We start from the raw sequence: 20,754 nt of genomic DNA on the forward strand, positions 1-20,754 counted from the left end.
ATGCCATGTCCAGGTGCAGCAGTCCTCCACAGTAGTTGGGTTGGTTGCTCCCCTATTCAGTGCTACTCCCCACACCACATCTGTTCCACACTCTGTGGGTGGGCTTGAGGCAAATGGCCACACCAGCCCTAGTCCCTGCTCTTTGCTAGAACTTTGCTCCTTGTTCATTTGTCTTAGAGGTGTGAGTTCATAGAGGCACCAGGACAGAAACTTCCTATATGTCTGGGGATGTAAACAAGTCTCAGTCCCACCTATGAGGTTGAAGAACTGCCAGGTACATATTCAGGTTTCAACCCCATGTCTGCCTGGGTGGGTATGATGGCTGTGGCTGAGACTCATCTCTCTTATTCTGAAAAATCACCAGTTATGTTGCCGTGAGTCAGCAGAAACAAAGGATGAAACACCCCTTCCCCCAGGCAAGCCAGCAATATTGCTTTGCTTTATTTTTTTCTTATTTTATGGGAGGCCCAGGCTGTTCTGATCTGTATACAATCCAAGCAGTTGTCCACAGCACACTGCAGTCCCTAGGGTTACCTATGTACAGTCAACCAGAGTCTGCCTGGATCCAGCAGCCTGTCCCTTCCCATCCCTGATTCACTTCTAGGTTTGGGGGTTGTTGACACACTTTGTGCCCATTTAACTTAATTCTGTCAGTCAAGGGTGGTTCTGTACACATCTGAGCCTCAGAGGTTCCCTGTCCATCCTGCTGACCTCTCCGTTGGAAAGAGGGAGACCCAATCAACCAGCACTATCCCTCCTTTGCTGCTCCCTCTTCAAAGGACCAACCCCAAGCCATTTTGCACTTTCTTCCTTCTTTTTTCCTTTTCTCCTAGCAGATTGGTGGCACATTTTGTCTTTTGAAGATGGCAATGTTTTATCAAAGTTCAGCAGATGTCCTGAGTGGATGGGTGTGTCTGTGAATGTCAGTCTTGGTGAATTTATTGGAGAGGATAAGATACAAGCATCCTTCTACTCCACTATCTTGGCCTTTCTCCAAGAATATACACTCTTAATACTTTTGTCATAAGGTTATTTTTAACTATGGGTGGTTGCCAAGTCTTCCTTCCACGCCTTTTGCCTGTTATCCCCTTTGTTGGTGGTGTGGCTGGTGTTCTGGTGGCCTGAATCTGCCCTGGCTATTGAGCAGGAGCTCCTTTTTTTCCTGTGGTTGTCACACTCCTGCCCATATCCTGCTGTGAAAACCCCACTTGCTGGTTCCAGAGGCCGTCTAGTCGTGCCCCTGGTCTGTGTCCCAGCATCTGTAAATGGGTGGTCTGCACCCCCCACCAGATGCCTGGTCCCAGGACCACACTTGTGCAAGGTAGTTGGCAGGTAGCTCCCCTGCCGCATTAGGTCCATGCTTTGTAGGTGGACTCAGAGGAAACAGCTGCACTAGCCCTCACCCCTGCTCTGTTCCAGAACACTGATTCTTGTGCATTTGTCTTAGAAGAACCAACTCAGAGAGGCATAGGTGTGTAATGGTCCCTTCTTCTTGGGACTGTAAACAAATCTCAGTCCCACCTATGAGGTTGTGGAGCCCCTAGGTAGAGATTCGGGTTTTAACCCCTCCTCTACCTGGGAACCATGCACCAGAAAATATGGTGGCTATGGCTGAGCCTTGACACTCTTCTCCCAAGAAGTCTCCAATAATGGTACTGTGGGTCTGCCGACACAAAGGCTATGGCTCCCCTTCCCCCCAGGGCACACCAGCAGTGTTTTTTGCCTTTTTTTTTTGTATTTTATGGGGGACCCAGGCTGTTCTGTATACTCTCCAAGCCATGGCACACAGAACATTGCAGTCCCCCAAGGTTTCCTCTGTAGATTCAGCCCGAGTCCTCTGCTCAAATCAGACAGCCTGTCCCATCCCACCCCTGCTTGTTCGTGTCTAGGGCTGGGGAACTTTGGGACCCTTTGTGCCCAATTAACTTAGTTCTGTCAGTCAAAGTCTATTCTATACAGATCTGAACCTCTGATGTTCCATTTCCATCCTGCTGAACTCGCCATTGGAGTTGGGGAGACCCAGTGTATTAATGCTATTCCTCCTTTGCAGCTCCCTCCCCATTGAAATGGTCCAGAACTATTTTCCTTTTTCTTCTTTTCTTCTGTTCTCCCACCAGATTTGTGGAAAATTTTATCTTTTGAAGAAGCCAATATTCTGTCAAAGTTCAGCAGGTGTTCTGGGTGGTGGGTGTGTCTGAGGATGTCACTCTTGGTGAATTTGTGGGAGAGGGTGAGCTCTGAGCATCTTTTTTACTCCACCATCTTTCCTCCTCCATCACTCTTTTTCTTTTGATTGGAACATTTAGTCAATTGACATTTATAGTAGTTATTTTATAGATGTGGGTTTATTGCCATTTTGAAATTTGTTTTCCAGTTGATTTTGGTATTTATTTGTTTCCTTCTTTTAATTATTTTTATTTTTGTGGTTTGATAAATTCCTTTTCTCTTAGCTTGGTTTCTTTTTGGGTTTTATGACTCTATTATATACTTCTGATTTGTGGTTATCTTGTCATTCAAGTATGGTAACCCCTTACTTCATCTGTTTGGTTTTAGTTGATAGTCATGTGGACTCAAGTGCATCCTAAAAAGAAAGAACACAAAGAGAAAAAAGAAATAAAAAAGAGAAAAAAATATATATTCTCTTGCTCTCCTCTTCCACCTTTTATGATTTTGCTATTCTCTCTTTCTTGTTTGCTTTCTTGTTTTCTTTATTGACTTACTGACTTATTTATATCCTCATGTTTTCCCTTGCAACTCACTGTATTTATCGCAATTCCAATCATGGTTTCTTAATTTCTATAGCTTCCTGTTTATTTTTTATTTAGATTAGAACTTTCAAATTTTTTTTAGCATAGATTTAGTACTGCTGATTTCATTTAGTTTTTGCTTGTCTGTGAAATTCTTTCTCTCTTTCTGTTCTAAAGGATAGTCTTTCTAGATAGAATATCCTAGTTTGCAGCCTTTTCTTATTCAGGACTTTGAATATATCTTGCCACTCCCTTCTGGCCAGAAGTTTTTAGGTAGTGAAATCTGCTGAATGCTTATTGGACTCCCTTGTAACAAACACTTTGTTTTTCTCTCACTGCCTTTAGAATATTTTATTTAACTTTAACCATTTTTACTATAATATGTCTTGGTGTAGGTCTGTTTGGTTTCTCCTTGTTTGGGACCCTCTGTGCCTCCTGTACTTGGATAATTCTTTCCTTCTTAAGGTTTGGAAAGTTTTCAGTCATGATTTCTTTAACTATCTTTTCAATCCCCATTTCTCTTTCTTCTCCTTCTGAGACTCACCATTATGCATAGGGTGGCACACATTATATTATCTTGCTTTAATTGGTTTTTATTGACTTTTCTGTCTGCTGTTCTTTTTGGGTTATTTCTTTTATCTTGTCTCCTAAGTCATTTATTCATTCCTCTGCATTATCTAGTCTTCTTTGATTGCCTGTATTTGAATTTTCTATTTTTAACTAGCTCTTCTTTATAGTTTAAATTTTCTTTTTAAAGTTTTCTGTCTCTATTGATAGTCTCTTTTAGTTCTTTCAGTGAGTTGATCATTCCCTTTTACAAGTCTAGTAGACTATCAAAGTCTATTTTACTGATTGTTCTTTCAGGGGATTTCTCTTGTTCTTTTAATTGAAAGTGGTTCCTTGGCTTCTTTATTTTACTTATATTTCTCTGGCTCTATGTATTTCTTCTAGACCTGTTTCTGAGCTGTGATATGTAGTAGGCAGGGTTAGAGCACTTCAGTTGTGAAGAAAAATAGGCAGAAGATGTTCACTGGGGAGTTCTCTCTGTGGTGTTGCCTGTCACTTGTTATGCAGACTTACAAAGTAGTATTTGTTGATTTTGGCTTTATCCCTGCCTTAGCTATGGGAATGTCAGCCACCTACTCTGGTGCCACTCAGGTTCTGAGCCCCAGGAAACATCAGTGCAGATCCAGCAGTGTCAGTCCCTTGGACCTGCCTTAGCAAGTGTGCAGTCACACACATGAATTTGTGGTCCACTACAGGTTCAGCTCAAACCCCAATCCCGCACTCACATATGGAACCATACACCACCCTGTTGTAAATACCCTCACTGGCCACCCTTCTTGAATAAGAACTCCACTCACTACCTGTAAGTCTCAGAGATGTGGATCCACAAAGTGACCAGATACAGCAAATCCACCCTCTTTGCCTGGGGCTGTAAACAAATCTCAGTCCCGCCTGTGAAGTTGCAATGGCACAGGTTATGGAGTCAACATTCAGCTCTGCCTTTGTGCAGCAGTGTTGGCTCTCACCAAGCCCCATTTCTCTTCTCATGAGAACACACCAGCAATGGAGCCAAGTGGAGAAATTGACTTTGGCACAGCTGTGTTTCATTCCTCCCCATTATACCAACATTGGTGCTTTTTTATGAGAGTTTCAGTCTGTTCTGTTCCCCCCCCACACACACAGCCAGAGCTCACACTGCCCTCTAGTTTCCTGAGGCTGCCTCTCTGCAGTGTGACCCAGCCCTCTGCCTGGGCTCTTCACTGACTCCAGTAGCCTGTTCTGGCTCATCCCTGCTAGCTCATGTCTAGGGCTGGTCATCACAGGGACCCTCTGTGTCAGTTTTCCCCAGTTCTGCCTGCCATGCAGTTGCCACTGTCACCTCCAAACCTTGGAAGCTCTGCTTCTTTCCTGGCTGATCTCCCAGCTAGAGAGGTTGTGTCCCAGTATGAGGGTGCCTTTCTTCCTATGCTACTCTTTCCCTGCAGGATCAGTCCTGCACTTAATTTTTCTTTTCTCTTTTTATTCCTTACCATATTTTGTGAGAATCTTCCTGTATTTCAAAATAAGAGACACTCTACCAGAGTTCAGGAGGTTTCTGTGCAATTCAATGTTTTTGTAGATGTAATTCTTTGAGTATTTGTGGGAGAGGTCAAGCTGTGAGTCTGTCTACTCTGCCATTTTGGCTCCTTAAAATTTTAAATTAGGGCTAGTTCTTTCTTAATTACTCTCAACAAGCTGTGGTAGTTTTCAGCGTACATGTCTTGTAATTTTTCCTTGCCTCTATTGGAGGCTGATTCAGAACATACACAACCTTCTGGAGAAACCTGTCCCACCCTGCCATTTACTGCCAACTAGCTGGCCTGTGTCTGAATCACCAAAAGGTTTTGTTCTTTATCTGATTCTTAATTCTTTAGAATTTATCATTTTACTCTCATAAATGCTGATTGTACTTGTAACATATATTTTAAAATAAAAATAATAAACTTTATTCTATAGATGAAATATGAATGAATCTCAAGTAACATATGCTTTTAATACCTTAGAATTAGTAAAGCAATATAGATACATTATAAACGCTTGAAATGTTGCCTAAAGGAAAAGTGCAGAGATTTGCAAATCCCACTCCCAGAAGTGACCGTCATTAATGGTTTGGTGAACATCTCTCAGTCTCTATCTCTCTCATTCTCTCTGCCTCTGTCTCTCACACACCACAAGATTCATTTACATCTATGATGATTTGACACATATGTGGTCATAGAGATGGCATCTGGGATGTAGATGATGGATTAACAGGCATCCAAACTGAGGGCTTCCTTGACATCAGGTAAAGACCTAGCACTCATTTTTCCAGCTGCACAACAATCATTCCTCCATGTGAACCAGAACTGATGAATCCCACCCCCTCTCCATGAACATTAGTGTTGCTTCCATTTCCCTAGTAGTTTAACCAGGACTGTGATGAACATCCTTGAAAAGACATCTTTGAAAAATTGTGCAAGAATTTTACTATGATCAACACTAAGCATCAGCACTGCTCGGAAAGTGGTGCACTTGTGGAACTGTGATGTATCCTGCATAATGTTCTCCCAGAGAGGAGAGTCTGCTCACTCTTCCCTCCAGGGGATCTACTGTGGCCTCTGCCTCCTCATGTTGTCACTAGAGCTGGTTGTCACCAGGCTAAAGGCCTGCCAGTGTGATGTTGACCAATGCTGTCTCCGAAGTGTGGACATCTTCGTGCATCCTCACTTGAGAGGTCGAGCATCTCTAATATACACTGGCCACCTGCATTGCCTCTTGCTGGAATTGCATGTGTTTGTTCTGTTTCTGTTTAGAACACAGTGTTTCAAGATATTTTTGGACCACAGGAATGTGAAACCTTTCTCTGACTTTAGGTTATGAAAAATGATTTTTCCATGTTATGGTTTCTCTTTCATGGATTTTGATTATTATTATTTTTTTTATTTTGTTAGGTTATGTTTTGCCACAGGAAGAGCTAAGCATCTCCCTCCTGGCTCTGGTTTCACACATAGAATAGCAGTGCCTATCTCGAGATTATGCACATAGTTACAAAAATATTCATTTTGTATATCTCATATTTAATCCACCTGGATTTCCCTTTGAAATAACCAAAATGCTACTTCAAGTAAAAAAAAAACACCAATCCCTTGTTAAAATATGAGAGCAGACACAAACAGCCACCTTTTGTATGATTTCATTGATAGGGAACATCCAGTGTAGGGAAAGACACACAGAGAGAAAGAGGATTAGGGCTTGTCAGGTGTTGGGGGAGGGAGAAAAGAGAATGTGTGCTTTGGATACGGGGTTTTATTTTGAGGAAAGAAACAGTCTGAAACTAGACAGTGACGATGGTTACACAGCATTGTGAATGCACTTAATGCTCCTGAATTGCACAATTTAAAATGGAAAAACATCTAAATTTTATTATGGTAAACTTAAAACATAAAAATAGATGTTACTCTAAATGACATGAAAGAAAACAAGGAAATGACAGAAAAAACAAACAAAAATGATGCCAGGAGAAGGGAAGTAAAGTTCGGGTCTGGGAGTGGGTTGATTCTTAGAATTAGATGACAGTGTTGGTGGTTGCAGAGACATCTCAGCCCGTAAGGGTGGTGATGCCTGAATTGGCTCTGGGTCTCATAGAAGTATGTGTGTAGGTGCAGGGGGAGCTACAAGATCAGGCTCAGGGTCTCCCTGCAGGACTGGTAATGTAACCTGGCTCTAGGTCTCCTGTAGGGCTAGTCTTACAGTCTGCAGAGCTGGTGGGATGTGACACGGTTCTGTGTGTTTTGCAGGTGCAGGCTCGGGTTCCCCAGCAGGGTTGTTAGAATGGGACCCAGTCCTGGGTCTCCTGCAGGAGCCAGCTCAGGATCTCATGCAAGACCAGGCTCAGGGTATCCTTGTAAGGCTTGTGGAATGAGACCCCATCATTTTTCTCCTGCAGCAGCAGATTCAGGGTGTCCCTGCAAGGTTTTGCAATTTCACCCTGCTCTATATCTGCTGCAGGAGCAGGCTTGGACTGTCCCTGCTGGGTTGTTGGAATATGACCCATCTCTGATTCTCTTTCAGAAGCAGGCTCAGGGTCCCCCTACAGGGCTAGTCGATTTTGTTCCAGTCTTAGGTCCTTTGCAGGTGCAGAACTGGGGTCTCCCTTCAGGGCTGGTGAAATGTGACTCAGCTGTTGGTCTCTTGCAGAAACAGGCAGAGTTTCTCCCTGCAAGCCTTGTGGAATGAGACCCAGTGCTGGGTCTCCTACAGGAGCATGCTCAGGGTCTACATGCAGGGCTAGTGGAATTGGACCTGGCTAATGGTGTCCCTGCAGTGCTGCTGGAATTGTTCTGATTCTTGGGTGTCTTGAAGGTGTAGGCTCTAAGTCTCCCTGCATTGCTAGTGAAATGTGACTCAGTTGTGGTTCTCCTGAAGGGACAGTCTCAGGGTTTCCCTGCAGGGCTGGTGGATGGGACATAGTCCTGTGTCTCCTGGAGGAGCAGGCTCATGTTGCAACATGACCAATCTCAGGTTCTCCTGCAGGAGTAGGCTCGGGGCCTTCCTGCAGGGCTTGTGGAATTGGACATGGCTCATGGTCTCCCTGCAGTGCCACTGGAATTGGTCCAATTCTTGGGTCTTTTGAAGGTGTAGGTTGCAGGCTGATAAATTACCTGTAGGGCTGGTGGAATGTGACATGGCTCTTAGTCTAATGCTAGAGCTGATTCAGGGTCTTTCCACAGGGTTGGTAGAATTGGCCCAGGCCTCGGTCTCCTGCATGTGCAGGCTCTGGTATCCCTGCAGGGCTTGTGGAATGTGACTGGGTTTCTGTTTCCTGCAGGGGCAGGCTCAGAGTCTCCTTGCAGTGTTGCTGGAATGGCACATGGTTCTGAGTTTCCTGCAACAGCAGGCTTATGTTCTTCCTGCATGGCTAGTTGAATATGACTCAGACCTTGGTCACTTGCAGGAGCAGGCTAGTTTTCTCACTGCTGGGATGGTGGAATCAGACCCTGTCCTGAGTCTTCTGCAGAAGCAGCTCCAGGTCTTCCTGCAGGGCTGTTGGAACATGACCCATCACTGGTTCTGCTTCAGGAGTAGGAACAGAGTCTCCTTGCAAGGATAGTGTAATTGGACCCAGCTCAGGGGTCACTACAGGGCTGATGAAATGTGTCCTGGCTCTGTGGTTCCTGCAAGTGTAGATTCTGTGTCTCCCTTCAGGGTTGGTTTAGTGGGACCCATTCCTGGGTCTCCTGTAGTAGTAGGCTCAGAGTCTCCCTGCAGGGCTGGTGGAATGGGCCCCTTCTCTAGGTCACCTGCCAGAACAGATTTGGACTCTGCCTTCAGGCTGGTGGAATTGGGCCTGTTCTTGCATCTCCTGCAGGAGCAGGCCTTGGGTCTTCCTGGAAGAATACTGTAATATGACCCATCTCTGGTTCTCTTGCAGGAGAAGCTCATGGTCTCCCTAGAAGGTTAGCAGAATTTGTCCTATTCCTTGGTCCAAGGCTCAGGGTATCCCTGCAATGTTGGTGGAATGGGACCTAGTCCTGTGTCTCCTGCAGTAGCAGGTTCTGTTCTCTTTGCAGGGCTGGTGGAATGTGACTCCACCCTGTGGTTCTTTTGCAGATGCAGGCTCAGGGACCCCACCAGAACTGATGGCTATTAGTCTCCTATGGGAGCAGGTGAGGGATTTCCTTGAGAGCTGTTGGAATTGGTCCCAGTCCTGGGTCTCTTACAACTGCAGGCTCAGTGTCTCCCTGCAGGGTTTATGGAATATGACTTGGCTGTGGGTATGCTGCAGGAGCAAGCTCAGTGTTTCCATGCAGGGTTGGTGGAATGGGATCTAGTTCTGGCTCTCCTGCAGGAGGAGGCTGGGGTTCTCCCTGGAGAGGCTGATGGAATTGGACTGGGATGTCTGTCTCCTGCAGGAGCAAGCGTATGGATTACCTGCAGAGCTGGTAGAATGTAACACAACTCTTGTTCTTCTGCAGGAGCTGGCTCATGTTCTCTGTGAATGGCTTGATCTCCCCCAGGAGTAGGTTTGTAGTCTCACTACAGGGCTGGTGTTATGTGACCCGCACTGTGTTTTCTGCAGATGCAGTCTTAGTGTTGGACTGCAGGTTTGGTGGAATGGGACGAAGTTCTGGGTTTCCTGGAGTAGCAGGCTCACGGTCTCCCTTCTGGGGTATTTGAATGTGACCCAGTCATGTGTTTCCTGCCAAAGTGGCCTCAGGATATCCCTGCAGGGCTGTTGGAATTGTACCTCACTGTGTATCACCTGCAGGATCAGGTTTGTGCTCTCCCAGCAAGGCTGGCGTATTTGGACCTATTCCTGGGTCTCCTGCAGAAGCAGGCTTTCAGTCTTCCTGCAGGGCTTCTGCAATATGACATATCTCTAATTTTCCTGCAGGATCAGGCTTGTGGGTCACCCAACAAGGCTAGTGGAATTGGACCCACTTCAAGGTCTTAGTGAATGATTGATGGAATGGGACCCAGTCCTGGGTCTCCTGCAGGAATTGGCTCAGAGTCTTCCTGCAGGACTGGTGAAATTGGACCAATTCCTGAGTCTCCTGCATCTTCCTGGAGGGATGGTGGAATATGACAGAGATCTGTTTCTCCTGCAGGAACAGGCTCAAGGTCTCCCTACAAGGCTAGTGTAATTGGACACATTCCTGGATCCATTGCAAGTGAAGGCATGATGGTCTTCCTACACAGCTGGTGGAATGTGATTCGGCTCTGAGTCTCCTGCAGGAGTAGGCTTAGGGTCTCCTTGAAAGATTGGTGAAATGGGACACAGTGCTGTGTCTCCTGCAGTAGCAGGTTCATGTTCTCCCTACAGTATTGGTAAAATTGGACCTGGCTCTAATTCTCTTGCAGTAGCAGACTGAGGGTATACCTGCATGGCTGGTTGAGTGTGAAGGAACAGCAAGTCTTAATACATTGGCCCACTCCTGGGAAAAGGATAAACAGGGCTTGGTGCATTGTCTCTTGTATTGTCTGAAAAAGCCCCTTGAGATGTGTTGATTCTGATGACCTCTTCCAAGAACTTGAACACTTTTAGAATCTCTGCCAACTCATCTTGTTTAGACTGAAGGAATCTGCCTTTCATCAGTTCTTGGAATAGAGATCAACACAAAAGGAAAGAGGGAAGAAAAAATTACCAATCTATCTGTTGAGAAATCAGCTGAAGACATTAAAAAGTTCTCTTGCAATGCACTTGTTTCTATTTTGGTGCATTCAGAATCATTTCCTTATTATCAATTTTTGCCATTTAAATTAGAATATATATTGTTGTAGGCCTACTGGGGTTTGTTATGCTTGGACGCTCTGTGCTTGCTGTGTTGAGATGGCCGGATCTAGCTTTGGTTTAAGAAAATTTCAATCTGACTTCTTCTAATACCTTTTCAAACCATTTGTCTTTATTCTTTTCCATGTGGGATCCCTATGAGTCATACACTGGTATGTTTTCTCTTATCCCAGGTTTCAGTTGCATTGCTTGCATTGGTTTTATCTTGCTTTTCTATGTCGTGTTCTGACTGAGTGATTGTGGTTATCCTGTTTTCTAAGTCATTTATTTGTTCCTGTGCATTATCTACTCCGATTTGGACTGTCTTTAGCTTAGCTATTCTCACCATGAGTTTTCTGATTATATTTGGCTCATCTAAAGTGTTTCTCTTTCCATTTATACTAGCCTGAATTTGTATTCATAGACTCAAGATTTCCTTCAGTGTTTTTATGTCCTCCCTTTTCAAGTCATGTTCTAGTAAATTTTGGGGGTCTAATACATTGGATGTTCTTTCAGGAGACTCCTGTCTTTTGAAAATTTGGAATAGTTCTTTTAACTTTATTATATCTCTCTATCGCTATGGGATAAGGATTATCAGTTATCTATTATAGACTTGAACGGCTTTTGTAAGTGAAATCATTTCTGTGCACATTTAGTTTTAATGCTGTGAGGATTGTTTTTGGTATGTAATGATGCCATGCATTCCTTCTGTGTTCGTTGCCTGTTATATCTATGATTGCTACTGTGGTTTTTGTTGTGGTGAATATAACCTATTCTAGTAAAGTTAGCAGAGTGTCATTTTGGTTAAAAGTTTATCATAGCTCTGACAGTGCTGGGACTAGTAATTTTTGCTGGAATAGAGGTTTCCAAATGGTTTCTGGGCTGCAGGCTGGATATGTGGAGAGGGAATGGTTCCAATACACTCTCGTGAAAGTGCATTTGTCCTTACTCTTGCCACGGAAAAGTCAAAATTTTATAATGGGTTCCCTCAGGTTCTCTCCAAGCAAAAACAAAAGTGGAAACAAATCTAATGATGTCACACATTAGAACCTGCTGAAACAATCCTGCAGTGCCACAATCGGGTCCTTAGTGTAGTACTGGGTCAGCACCACAACTATAGTTGCATTAGCATGTGGTAGGCAAGGTTGATGGAAAGGCTTCAAATTCCCCTATTTTTCAGCAGATCTCTGCTCCAAAAACTCTTGTCAATAAGGCATGGGAACTCAAAGGCAAGCATGGAGCATTTCAAAAACCTCTGCTTTGGACAATAAGAAATTTCAATCCTGCCTATGAAAGTTGCAGATCTTTTGGCTATAGAATCTTATTTCAACACTAAATTGCCCTGGATTCTAGAAACCAGATAAAGATGGCTCTGATTGAGACCATTTCTCCTTTATGGAGAAAATGAGCAATTATACTGTGGATGTGAAAAGGCTGTGACTAAGGCCCTGGGTTACTAAGCTAATCCACAACACATATGCCAGCAGATTTAATATTAAGAGAGGACCCAGGCAGATCTGTTCTCTAGATAGTACCAACCACAGCCCAAAACAATCTCCAAACCCCTGGGAATAAATTTGTGACATCAGCCACACCCCTAACACACAGATTCCACAGGCACTCCTAGCTCAAAATTGGCAGATGGAGTCTTGGTCTGGGAATCAATTGCAGAGAAATTTTGTGATTATTGCTTTCAGTTATGTCAATCAAACGTCCACTATGCACTCTTTTAACCCTCAGCACATCGTCTTCCATCTTAAATGACCTGTCCACTTTAGAGTGTGCATCCCAGTAAAACACAGTTTCCCCTTTACTGCTCCTTCACCAAAGGTCAGGTCCTGCACTGATTTCCATTCTCTACTTGCCTTCTACTCTTTCCAGGTTATGTGAGAATTCTTTCTGACTTTTGATGTAAGAGATGTTTGGCCATTATTCAGCAGGGATCCTGAGCCAAGGGCCGGGAGAGTGGATGTTTATCTTGCTGTATACATGGGAGAGAGTGAGCGAAGTTTGCACTGGTACTCTGCCAGTTTGGCATGGATAAATTAACACAATTTAGACATAACTCACAGACACTTGATCCTTGTTTAGCTATTTTTCTCTATATCAATGGTGGAAGGATGTGTTTGAAGATTCCAAGTCTGACAATGTGTACATACCTTCATTGCAGACTTTCAAATAGTTAACAGAATTGAATTACATACTATGGGAAATGTATCAAAATAAAGATAGTTTTAGAAATATACTAAATCTAAGTACAAGACAGAGTTGCCATATTTAGGTATCAGCTTGAAATACCCAAATAAGAAAAATACACAGAAAATATAAATTAGCAGCCAAAAGTCATGAAGGAGGCAGGTCAACACTTTTCTTTTGGTGCTTCCAACACTAAGAAAAACAATGAAATAATTCTTAGAATCATTAACAACCACAACCATGGGTTTCCATTGTTCATGTGGTGCCCTTTCCTAATAATGGCACATACTGGTCAATGTTGGCGATTCAAGGGGCAACATTACTATTTAGGAAAGCACACAGAAACCCAAACAATGTATTTTTATATAGGCTTGGTTTCAATAGCACTTAGAGACATTATAGATATGAGAACACTGCTGCACTTCTGCTAGGCTATTGAGAATCATGTGCTCTTCTATGAAAGATGAGAATGTTTAATCGTCCAATTATGTTGAGAAACACAATTAAACCCGACAAATATGGCAACCACATTATATCCTGCACCCGGTACTTGACTGAAGGGAAAAGATGGTCCACAAAAAATGTGTCACTACATATCTATGTCAACAATTACACTTCATTTCAATAACAGAATTATAATAGTTACAAATACTGTTTTGAAAAACTGAGGATAAATAAATATTCAAATTCAGGCAAAGAATCCACTCACTTACAAAACACCCTTCACACCAAAGTAGATATAACCCCAGCATGATCTGAATCTGGGGGAAGGTCATCATTTCACAGTGTGAACTAAGATTTCAAACCAACCTATTTTAGTCCAGAGTAGTTGACCATGGAGGAGTTCACTGTTGTGCACAAAATGTGAAGGTGGAGGAACTCTGAATCTAGGAGGGTCTTCCTGTGCTCCTACTGGCTTCAATGCAGTTCAAGGGCTGATTCTCTGAAATGGATAACTGAGTGAAGGGGAGGGAAAAGCAAGTGCTTCAGAGCAAGGCCCAACCCTGGGAAAAGGCTTACCAGGGCTTGGTGCTTGGTCGTCTGAGTGGTTTATAAATGCCCCGTGGGAAGTTTGGAATTTCAAGACATCTTCCAAGAACATGAGAGCTTCTATCATTTCTACCTTCTCTTCTGTTTTGGACGGAAGAAATCTTGGACCCGTACTTGGAGCAGAGAATTCAGTAACTTCCTCAAGTGCACGTTCAGATTCCACATGTAATTGACAGTATCAACGAGGCTCAAAATGTCGATGAATGTCTTCCAAGCTTGGTATTCTCTACAGCTGTCTCCATGCCAGTATTCTTCATTGTAGCAGAACAACTCTCATCAATGTGTTCGCATCTCTCCTCAATCCATGCAGCCAGCTTTTCTGACAGATTCTCTTCGTGTCTCCTATAAAGTCAAATTCTAAATGATTGGGCAAATCTGAAAGTACCTCCGAGACTAACCAGTGAGCTGATGACACGCATTTCTTCCACTGTCTGCTCTTTAAGGTTCTGGAAACTGACCCGTGAACACAGGCCATTGGGCAGCAGCAGGATCTCGAACTTACACAGCTTCCCAAAAAAGAGACCTAAGCCAAGCTCCAAAGAGGGCGACAGCCCATCCATCACACTGATCCACCCACAGGGCTCTGCCCAGTTTCCATGGATCCACAGGCCACAACAAACCTCATGGAACAAACGAACATTCCACCTGGAATTAAACCGGCAACTGCCATCCCCAAAGGTGGCTGCAACTTGTCAGTGTTGGGGGAGGGGCTGTATGAGACAAGAGGTTCTAAAGGTAAATGTGATTCTATCCACTAGCGTCCCATGGGCTTTTCTCTTCCCTCTTTCCTTTTATTCAGATCTGTACGCACAGTACAAACGGAGGGAAGTGTGTCCAATTATAGTTGATGATTTCACACGTCTATAAACTTTCTAACAGTTCACAGTACACAGAGACCCACTAAAGGAGACTTATGTTCCTATAATATCCGTATACCCGGAATACATATGCGTCGCCTGATTTCTGCTGAAACACCCGCACTCTCAGGACATGGATCCATTTATTTCATGGGGGCTGAAATTCCTACAAATGAAACCAATCCCAATGTGCAATTTACTGTCTGTCTCTTTTGCCCTTAGAACACTTTTGCAGAGCTACTTGTCTTTGTTATAGGCTTATGCCATTTCTTCTCTACGTAGGGTATAATATGGCATACATTCAATCTGTTGGGAGACTTGCAAATTTATATCACGGACTATAAATCCATTTTATTCCAAATAGGCATTTGAATTAGGTCACGATATGCTCTTATGAATCAATATTTATGAATATTAATGCACGCATCTGTTTTCTGAATACAAGTGTGTTGAGTACATGCAAGCTGTGATATTGGGTCGATGAGTGCTGAATGATTCTTGACATCACCTTGAGTACTTTCTTGAGAATATTCATGGTTCCATTGTTTTATGTCAGCCAACCGTGCCCTTTTGGTGCTTGTTTGTTTGTTTGATTGTTTGTTTGCTTCTTGTTTGTTTTGCAAACACATTAGGCCATGCATCACTCCGTTCACTTAAGAGAGTCATATAAGCAGATTCACTTAAGATAGTGCTTACAATCATCTATGATTTCCTGCTTCACTCTCCCATATATAGGGTTTTGATGTCCTCTTGCTTTCTTCTTGTTTATTCTCTGCAACTCATGCTCCTCTTGCATTTCCAATAATAGTCTTCTTCTTTCCATTTCATCTTGCTGCTTTTCTAATCAGCGAAGAATTCTCAATCATTCTTTTAGGATAAGTTTTGAACTGCTGAATTCTTTTAAGATGTGCCGGTCTGTGGAATTCTCTAGCTTTGCCGTTATTAAAAATGGCGGTCATGTGGCATAGGCTACCCTAGATGGCAGCATTTTCCCATTCAGGATATGGTCTAAATCCTGGCACTTCTCCCTTTCCTGAAATATTACTGCTGAGATACAAGCTGAAAGCGCTCTGGAGGTTCCCTTGTGATTATGTTGCTTTCCTCAAAGTGCATTTTTTTCATTTTTTTTCCTCCAGGTGCATTTTAAATCACATGGATGCTCATGAACTTTGTTGATTAGAATCATCTGGCTGCTGGTAAGTCTATTGGGATTTCAATTCCGTTGGATGCTGTGTACTTCCTGAATTCATATACATGATTCTATCTTGGTTTTCAGGAAGGTTCAGTCAAATTTATCTACAGATATCTTTTCAGAATTTTTTTTTTTTACCTCTTGCTTTTCCATCTGGGACTCTTATGAATCCTAGTCTTACATGCTTTACTTAACCCAGGACTCAACAGCAATGTTTTCATTGTATTCAACTTGCTTATCTATGTCTGCTTCTGACTTAGGGATTTCTGTTCCCCTGTATTCACATTCATTCACGTGTCCCTCTGCATTATCTAGTCAACTTAGGACTGAATTTAACCCTGATATTATCCCATCCATTGAGATTTCTGATATAATTTGGCTCGTCCTTAGACTTTATCTTCCACATTTCTGGTATTCTGATTTTGTGATTCTGAGACACGGTTGTGCTTCAGTGTTTCCCTCATCTCCGTTTTCAATACTAGCCCTGGTAGCATTTTGCAGTCTAGTTGTTTGAAAGCTTATCTTTTGGGCCTTCAATCCCTATGGAACTGAAAATGGTACTTCCTGTTTCTTTTACTGTACTTCTACATTTCAACTGGTCAAGTAATATCAGGCATCTAATGTAGACTTCAAGGGCTTTGTTAAGTGAAAAGTTTAGACCCTTGGCTCTATGCAATTCCATGGGATTACTGTGAGGACAATTTCTCCTAGACACTGATGCCATGTCCTGTTCCTGTGTGTGTTGTCTGGTATATCTCCAATTGCTGGTGTTGCCTTTGCTGTGATGAACAACCCGTACTATTTCGATTAGTATAACCTCATTTTGATTACGCTTATCTCACAATTCTGAACGTGCGCAGGACACTTTCTCTTGTGGAAATGAAGCTTCAAAAAGTTCTCAGCTCTGCATTCTTCTCTATGTCACTTTGGAGTGTTTCCTAAACAGCAAACTGAGAGTGCGCTTGTGCTTTGTAGTGCCACGGGAATGTCCCAATGAAACCAGTGCTTCCCAGAGCTTCTCTGTCTACTGAAACACCAGTGGAAGCACATCCATGGATGTCACACATCAGGGCCTGCTGGAATGATCCCGCAGACCGACCTTGGTGTCCTCGGTGCCGTACCGTGCCATCCAAAATGTAGCAGCTTCATTCTGGAGATAATGCTGAAGGAAATGCTTCAACTTCTCATGCTGTGGACTTGGACCACTCTTCCTTGTCCTCTCATTCTTGTGGCACAGGTGCACGAAGACAACCACAGAGCTGTTGTGCATCCTGTGCCTCAAACCAAACCATAATCCCAGCCCAGGTTATGAATGTAGCAGATCCTAAGGCTTTTCATTCTGATATCAAAACCAAGGCCCCCTGGATCCTTCAGACCAAATGCACGATATCTCTGATTCAGCCCCACAGTGCTCTATTGGCAAAATGCCAAATTGTTCCCTGGTCTTGCAGATGCACTGGGTGTGGCCATGGGACATATCGATAATCTCAACCTCGCGCGCCAGTGTGGTTGCTTTCTCATTGGGGTCACAGGTCGGTTTGCTCTCTTGATAGGACCCACCACATCCCACAATGCACTCCAGGTCCCTGAGACACAGCGTGTGCCATCATCCGTAGCCCTATCCCTCCCTGACCGCTGACTCTGCTACCTCAAATTTGGAAGCTCAGATCTTGGTCTCAGAATCAAGTGTGGGGATATTTTGTGCTGGTTTCTTTGAGTTCTGTCAGCCAAGCATCTGCTGTGCACTCTTCTAACACTCAGCGCATCACCTTCAATTCCATGTCTCCTGTCTGCTTGAGAGTGTGCGTCCAAGTTCAAGAGAGTTTCAACTTTGCTGCTCCATCACCAGGGGCCAGACCCTGCACTGGTTTCCATTCCCTGCTTTGCCTTCTCCTGCTTCCAGGTGTTCTGAGGCCTCATCCTGTCTTTGGAAGTAACAGACCTCTCTTCGGCAAGTGTCCTATGCCAAGGGCTGGGTGAGTGGATGTTTCCATTGCTGTGTACATGGGAGCGAGTGAGCGCAGTTTGCACTGCTCCTCTGCCAACTGGGCATCGATGAATCAACACTTTCCAGATACACTTCCCAGATATGTGATTTTTGTTTACCTCTTGGTTTCTATACAGCCGTGGTGGGAGGGATTGTCCAAAGACTCCAGTTTTGACATTGTGTTGATATCTCATTTGCAGTCTTTAAAAAGTTTAATAGAATTGATTTCCATGTTTTGGGAGCTATACGAAAATGAAGTTAGTTTTTGAAACATACTAAATCGACCTAGAAGCCAGACTTGTCAATTTCGGTAACATTTTGTCAGCTCTAAGGAAAACATAGACAGATAGAATGCAAAGTAGCAGTCCAAACTGTAAAAGGGGTCATGTCAACTCTTTCCTGTTGAAGCCTCCGAAACCAACAGGAATCATGAAATATCTATTGGAAACATGAAATAACCCCCAACCTTGGATTCACTTGTGCATGTGGTGCCCTTTACTCCCAATGACACCTACTGGCCAATGTTGGCATTTCAAGGGGTAACATCCCTCTCTAGGAAAATACAAGAGAAAACAAACCAAATATATACATTTAGGCTTGAATCCAAAAGCACCTAGAGGCATTATAGCTTTGAGAACCGTGCTGCAACTATGCTAGGCTATTGAGAACCAGGTGTTCTTCTATCAGTGATGAGAACGCTTAATCATCCGATCATGTTGGGTAAAGCACTTGAATGCAACCAAGTCTGCACCCCCATGATAGATTGCCCCCGGGGGCTTGACTCAAGTGAAAGACGGTCCACATAAGCTGTGTCTTTAATGTCATTGGCGACTTTTACAGTTCAGTTCACTATCTGACTTATAGTATTTACCTATACTGTCTTGAAAGACTGAGGCCTGATACATATTCAAGTTCAGTCAAAGATTCCCCTCACTTACCACACTCCCTTCACCCCAGAGAAGACACAAACCCAGCATTTGCTGAATCTAGCGGAAGTCCATCGTTTCTTTGTGTGAGCTAAGTATTCAATTCCTATCTATTTCAGTCGAGACTATTTGAACTTTAAAGAGTTCACTGTTGTTCACAGAGTGTGAAGCTGGGGGAACTCTGATTCGAGGAGGGGCATGCCCTTCTCGTACTGGCTTCATTGCAGCTCAGGTACTGATCCTTCAAAATGGATGCCTGAGTGGAGGTGAGGGAAGAGCTTTACTTGATAGCTTGGCGCATACCAGGGAAAAGGCTTACCTGGGCTTGGTGCACTTTGGTCTGAATGGCTTGGAAATGCCCCTTGGGACGTGTGGATTCTCAAGAACTCTTCCAAGAACATGAGCATTTTGATCACCTCTGCCATCTCTTCTCTTTTAGACGTCAGGGATCTTGGACCCGTTCTTGGAGCAGGGAATTGAGGAACTTCCTCAAGTCCACGTTGGCACTCCGTATGTTTCTGCCAGTATCAGCGAGGTTCAATATGTCTCATGAATGTCTTTTGAGCCTGGTATACTCTACAGCTGTCTCCAGGCCAGTATTCTCCTTTGTAGCAGAACATCTCTCATCAATGTGTTCGCATCTCTCCTCAATCCGTGCAGCCAGCTTTTCGGCCAGCTTCTCTTCGTGTCTCCCATAAAGTCGACTTCAACAGGACTGGGCAAGTCTGAAATTACCTCGGAGTCTCACCAGTAAGCTGATGACAGGCAGATCTTTCACTGTCTGCCCTTTCAGGTTCTGGAAACTGACCCGTGAACTCAGGTCTTTGGGCAGCAGCAGTATCTCGAACTTACACAGCTTCCCGGACCAAACACCTAAGCCAAGCTCCACAGAGGGCGGCAGCCCCTCCATCACACTGATCCACCCACTGAACTCTGCCCGGTTACCTAGGATCCACCGGCCACAAAAAGCCTCGCGTTACACACCAACATTCCACCTGGAATCCAACCGGTAACTGCCATCCCCAATGGCTGCCGCATCTTGTCAGTGTTGGGGGAGGGGCTGCATCCGACGAGAGGTTCCTTAGCTAAATGTGATTCTACACACTAGCGTCCCATGTGCCTTTGTTCTTCCCTCTTTCCTTTTCTTCAGATCTGTATGCACAGTACCAACGGAGGGAAGTGTGTCCATTTTCAGTTGATGGTTTCACACGTCTTTCAACTTTCTAACAGTTCACAGTACACAGAGACCCACTAAAGGAGACTTATGTTCCTATAATATCCGTACACCCGGAATACATATGCGTCGCCTGATTTCTGCTGAAACACCCGCACTCTCAGGACATGGATCCATTGGTTTCATGGGGGCTGAAATTCCTAGAAATGAAACCAACCCCAATGTGCACTTTACATTCTGTCTCTTTTGCTCTTAGTACACTTTTACAGAGCTACATTTTGTTATAGTCTTATGCCATTTCTCTTTGACATAGGGTAGAATATGGCATTCATTCATCCTGTTGGAAAACTTGCAAGTCTATATCACAGACTAGGAATCCATTGACTCCAAATCGGAATTTGAGTTAGGGTTAGAGTTAGGGTTGGGGTTAGGCTTAGTGTTTAACTTTAGGGTTAGGATTAGGGTTTGGGTTAGGGTTTAGTGTAAGAATTAGTGTTAGGTTTACGGTTAGGTTTAGGAGTTTGTGATAGTTTTTGGGTTAGTTTAAGTGTTAGGGTTATGGTTTAGTTTTAGGGTTAGGGTTATGGTTAGTGTTCAGGTTCGGGATAGGGTTAGGGTTAGTGTTTAGGTTACGGTTTAGGCTTCGGGTTAGGGTTACGGTCAGGGTTCGGGTTCGGTTTTCGGTTAGGTTTAGGGTTAGGGTTAGTGTTCAGGTTAGGGTTCGGGTTCGGGTTAGGGTTTGACAAGCATTAGCGCGTGCATCTCTGTGGGCAGTGGAGTGTTTCAAACTGCTTCTCCAATCTTGGTGCACCTGTGCCACCATAAAGATT

The 20,754-nt window shown here is 43.8% G+C and overlaps 1 long non-coding RNA gene across 1 annotated transcript in view; it reads left to right on the plus strand.

Moving 5' to 3' along the window:
• LOC140693301 (uncharacterized) overlaps positions 1-19,462 on the plus strand; it is a 31,269-nt gene extending 11,807 nt beyond the window's left edge. The window contains exons 4-6 of the long non-coding RNA XR_012069021.1: positions 15,782-15,841; positions 17,741-17,813; positions 19,190-19,462. This is a non-coding gene — a long non-coding RNA (uncharacterized lncRNA). The remainder of the gene's footprint in view (positions 1-15,781; positions 15,842-17,740; positions 17,814-19,189) is intronic.
• The last annotated feature ends 1,292 nt before the right edge of the window (positions 19,463-20,754 follow it).

This window comes from Vicugna pacos, unplaced genomic scaffold, assembly GCF_048564905.1.
Source record: "Vicugna pacos unplaced genomic scaffold, VicPac4 scaffold_19, whole genome shotgun sequence".
Classification (NCBI taxonomy): Eukaryota; Metazoa; Chordata; class Mammalia; order Artiodactyla; family Camelidae; genus Vicugna; species Vicugna pacos.